This window comes from Physeter macrocephalus, chromosome 17, assembly GCF_002837175.3.
Source record: "Physeter macrocephalus isolate SW-GA chromosome 17, ASM283717v5, whole genome shotgun sequence".
Classification (NCBI taxonomy): domain Eukaryota; kingdom Metazoa; phylum Chordata; class Mammalia; order Artiodactyla; family Physeteridae; genus Physeter; species Physeter macrocephalus.
The window spans coordinates 8450501-8455862 of record NC_041230.1 but is presented as its reverse complement, the minus strand read 5'-3'; the positions used below and the strand labels follow the sequence as shown (position 1 = coordinate 8455862).

Here is a 5362-nt window from a genome sequence, read left to right as displayed (position 1 = left end):
ATGTACTGTATGATTTCATTTATGTGAAGTTCAAAAGTAGGTAAAACTAATCAATTATGATAGAAGTCAGAATATTGGTCACCCAGGGAGTATAGACCGGGAAGGGGCATGACTGAAACTTGTATGTTAGAAAAACTCTGTATCTCAATCTGGGTGGTAGTCACCCTCCTGTACACATAAAATAATCAAGCTGTATACTTAAGATCAGTGTCTTTTAACATACTTTATGTGTATTATACTTCAATTTAAATAATTAAGGGGAAGAAGGATGGGGCCATTTAATAATAGACTCTTGATGTCTCCCTAGTGTAGATTAATGTGTGTGGCTCATGGACACCTGGCCCTTCAACAAAGCCTGCTAACTGATGGTTCTTAATCTCATAGCAGGGTCTGATGATTAGGACTAAAAGAGAAAAAAAGACAAAAATTTATTCATTTTTGGCTGGATACAGTGGGCATGATTTCTTCCTTCCCAGTCTGGATACTAAATGAGAGTGATGAGCCGTGAGAATCTGAGAGTTGTAATGTAGGCTTAGAAGAATGCATGGTCTGTGCAGTTTTCTCACTTAGGATGTGGAAGGTCAATCAGGTTCCAGAAACCTTAAAGGAGGTTCTATATGGATGATATGGCCCCTCATCTGGCCTGGAAGATCAAGTTTGAACAGTCTAGTCACAAGTGTAGCTCAGCATCCCAGAATGCAGTACTGGTGGAAATCCTGTTAAAGTGCCCACACTTCTGTTTTAATGCAGGAGAACATCTGCTAGGAGTCCATCTGTTTACATCAGGGTTCCCTGGGGTTTGCAGAAAGCATAGAGGTCCCTAGACTCCACCTTATCTTCCCAGTGTATATATGGGGGGAGGGTGGTTTGGAAGAAAAAAATGGAGGAGAAAAAACTTGACATTTTGTGAACTCCATGGCAATTCTGATCTCATTGCCTCATTTTTTCCCTCCTCCCAGATAAGACTTCCCTGGATTCTAGGATTCTTGAGTAGATGAGTTCCAAGGAAGACTGTCTAATTCTAGCAATTCTAAACCCATGGGTCATGTAAGTTGGTTTTCAGTGTTAAATTCTGTCATTTTTTAGGTTATGTGAAGACTTTAATTTTTTATTCTGAAACTTCCCCAGTTCCTCCTATTTTTGGAGGAATGCACTCCAGGTCCCTCCTCTGTGCCCCAGTCTCCTCAAACCACTGTTCAAATGTGTACTGGAGAAATCAGCATCTCTTAGGTACTCAGTCTTCTGTCTAGACCAGAGGTGAAGCAAAAATAAAGTCCCTTCAGAGAGATACTTGACCATCTCTTGTCAGTTCTGTAATTTGATGATAAAGGATGATTTCATTTGCACATGGGAAAGTTCTGAACTTTTCCATAGACCCATGTCTGTAGATAAAATAGGATTTAGTGTTGATTGGCCTCAGCTGCTGCTAAGGTGCTCAGTCCTTCTGAGGAAGCTGCAGGCCGCTTTAGGCTTAGGCCCTCACTTCATCCTGAGGCTAGCACTGCACCCAGCATTCCCCGCTTAGCATTCGCCCACACCATGGCCTCCATCTCAGAGCTCACCTGCATCTACTGGGCCTTCATGCCGCACAACGATGAGGTTACGGTCATGGAGGATAAGATCAATGCCCTAATTATAGCAGCCAGTGTAAATGTTGAACCTTTCTGGCCAGGCTTGTTTGCAAAGGCTCTGGCATTGGGAGCCTCATCTGCAATATAAGGGCTCAGGGACCTGCCCCAGCAGTTGATCCTGCACCAGCAGGAGGTCCTCCCCCCTCCACCACTTCTGCCCCAGCTGAGGAGAAGAAAGTGGAAGCAAAGAAAGAAGAATTTGAGGAGTCTGATGTTGACATGGGCTTTGATCTCTTTGACTAAACCTCTTTTGTTACCTGTTCAATAAGAAGCTGAACTGTCTAAAACAAAACAAAACAAAAAAAGAATGTGGTGAAATCCCAGGCTTTGTGAGGCCTTTAGGGGTGGGCAAGGAAATGATTAGAGCCTGCTTACAGATCTATGCTGGGAATTCCTGAGAGGTGAAAACCTATAGTGGGGTCCATTTTGTATCTGAAGAGCATGTACTGATTTCAGGTGATATAATGTGTGACTCTGGATTAATCTATAACAGTATTCTCTGGCTCAGAAATGAGAAAATTGTCTGGGGGTGGGGATGGGAGATGGAGTAGCAAGTAATAAGATACAATAGATAGGATGCTTCTAAAATGGCTTCCAGTGATCCCTGCTTCCTGGTATTCACATCCTTCTGTAATCTCCTTTGCTTTAGTGTGGGTTAGATTTAGTGACTTGCTTCTAATGAATAAAATATGGCAAAAGTGATGGGATCTCACCGTTGGGATTAGGTTATAAAAGTCTGTAACTTTGTCTTGCTCACAACACTCTGGTTCTTCTTGCTTTCTCTGATGAAGCAAGTTTCCATGCTGTGATCTAAGGATGATCTCTGGCCAACAGCCAGTGAGGAACCAAGGCTCACACTCCGAATTCTATCAGCAACTATATGAGTGAGTTTTGAAGCAGATCCTTCCCAATTTGAGCCTTGAGATGACTGCTGCCCCAGCTGACACCTTGACTGCAGTCTGAGAGGGAGAGGACCAAGTTCAGCTGCAAACAGATTTCTGTCCCAACTGATTTCTTATTCCTATGAAAGTAAACTTTAAAAATCTTTCTTGAAGCTTTCAGTATTTTATCTTTTTATTTCTCTTTGGAAATTTTGCTAAAATGTGCCTAGATGTAGGTACTTATTTTTTACATAATTTTTTCAAAGATGTCACGTTTAGGACCACAGTTATTTTATGTACCATTGAAAAGGAAAGAAAACATTGAATTAAACTATGACATGTCTCTGATATAAAGATGCATTTCAGTTTCATAGAAGTTAAAATGAAAAATATGTCAGAATTAATTATTAAATAGAATTTTATTAACTTGGTAGGCCTCTCTCAAATTAAGGACTTACATCCTTCTTTATTTTGAGGTATTTTCATTGATTACTACTATCTCTCCTCAATTAGCTCTGTTGTCTTCTGGGACTTATATTAAATGGTTGGAGGAAAATCAGTTTCTTTTATGTCGTTTTGTTCCATATATTGCATCTCTTTGTTACATTTGATTTCTTCTGGGCCGTATAGCAATTTAATCCCTGGCTTCCTAATTCACAATTCAGCTGTGTGCATTCTGCTTTTCAGCCTATTTATTGAAAGTTTTTTTTTAACTTTTAAACTTTGAAATAATTAGATACACAGGGAGTTGCAAAGATAGTGCAAAGATAGTCCTGATTATATATACTTCACGCAGTTTTTACCAATGGTTACATCTTACATAATTAGAGTACAATATCAAAGCCCAGAATTAGACTTTGGTACAATGTGTTTATATAGTTATGTCATTTTATCATGTGCATATATTCATGTAATCACCACTGCAATCAACATACAGAACTAATTCCACCCCCACAAAGATGTTTCTCTACCCCTTTATAAATCACACCTGCATCCCACCCCACCATCCCTAATCCCTGGAAACCATTAATCTGTTTCACATCTCTATAATTTCATCACTTCGAGGATAAATGAAATTGTGTAATACATCACCCTTTGAGATTGGCTTCCAAAACTAAACATAATGTTCTTGAGATCTATCTAAATTGTTACATGTATCAATAGTTTATTCCTTTTTAATGCTAAGTAGTACTACATGGTATGGAGACCCATTTTTGTTGTTTCCATTTTAGGCTACTACAGATAAAGCTGCTATGAACAATCAGGCACACAATGCTATGTGGGCAAATTCTTTCATTTCTCTGGGATAAATGTCCAGGAGTACAACTGCTGAGTTATATGGTAAGTTTATATACATATATATATATATATATATATATGTATTTTAAAATGAAGTATAGTTGATTTACACTGTTGTGTTTCAGGTGTACACCAAAGTGATTCAGTTTGTGTGTGTACATATATATATTCTCTTTCAGATTCCTCTCCACTGTGGGTTAGTACAAGATACTGAATATAGTCCCCTGTGCTATACAGTAGGTCCTTGTTTATCTATTTCATATAGTGTGTATTTGTTAATCCCAAACTCCTAATTTACTCCCCACCACCGCCATTTATTTTTTAAAGAATTGCCAAACTATTTTTCCAGAGTGGCTATACCATATTACATTCCCACCAGGAATATGTAAGAGATCCGTTTCTCAACATCCTTGCCAGAATTTATAGTATTGTTGCTATTTTCAATTTTAGATTTTCTAATAGGCATGTGGTGGTTTCTCATTGTGGTTTTAATTTTGCTTTTAGCTAATGGCTGGTGACACCGAATATCATTTCATGTACTAATTTGCCATCCATAAATTCTCTTTGGTGAAATATCTCTTCATGCCTTTTGCCCATTTTCTAAATATAATGTTGTTGTTTTTAACTGCTGAGTTTTGGGTGCTTTATATATTCTAGTTTATGAGTTCTCTGTTAGATTATTGGGATTTGTTGGATTTCTGGTTGGGTGTGCAAATATTTTCTGCCAGTCTGTAGCCTGTCTTTTCATCTGCTTAACAGGGTTTTAGCCGAGCAAAAGTTTTATATTATGATAAAGTCTAATTTATCCCTTATTTCTTTTATGATCATGCTTTTGGTGTCATGTGTAATGTGTCACCACCAATAATTAGGTCAGAAATATTTTCTGTTTTATCTTCGAAAAGTTTTATACTTTTACAATTTATTATCTATTGTAAGCTAAATTTTGTATATGGTGTCGTTTTTAGGTAGATTATTTTGCCTATGGATATTCAATTGCTCCAGCACCATTTGTTGAAAAGACTATCCATCTTCTATTGTACTGAGTTACATCTTTGTCAAAAATCCATTTTCCATACTTGTGTAGGGCTATTTCTTTATCCTCTGTTCTGTTCCATTGACTTTATACCCAACCCCTGCCAATATCATAGAGTACTATAGTTATGTAATTAGCCTTAAAACTGGGTAGAGGGAGTCTTACCACTTTATTCTTCTTTTTCAGAATTGTGTTAGCTACTGCAGTTTGTCTCTCCACATAAATTTTAGAATATTGTATTAAAAATCTTGCTAAGATTTTGATAGGAATTGCATTAAACCAGTATATCAGTTAGGGGAGAACTGACATTTGACTATGCTGAATTTCCAATCTCTTAACAAGGAATACCTATTTATTTAGATCTTAAACTTCTTATCAGTGTTTTGTACTTATCTGCTTATAAGTCCTGTACTTGTTTTGTTTGATTTGCACCTAAGTATTTAATTCTTGACACAGTTGTAAATGGTATTGTATTTTTGTTTCCACACGTTCATTGCTAGTAATAGAAATACAGCTGA

General features: G+C 37.4%; 1 long non-coding RNA gene and 1 pseudogene across 1 annotated transcript; both read left to right on the top strand.

Moving 5' to 3' along the window:
- The first annotated feature begins 516 nt into the window (after positions 1 to 516).
- Positions 517 to 4664, top strand: LOC114484093 (uncharacterized). The gene is made up of 4 exons (XR_003676616.2): positions 517 to 1047; positions 2423 to 2515; positions 3745 to 3853; positions 3991 to 4664. It is a non-coding gene; the product is annotated as an uncharacterized lncRNA (long non-coding RNA).
- LOC102973250 (60S acidic ribosomal protein P1-like) lies at positions 1042 to 1881 on the top strand (annotated as a pseudogene).
- Positions 4665 to 5362: the final 698 nt, after the last annotated feature.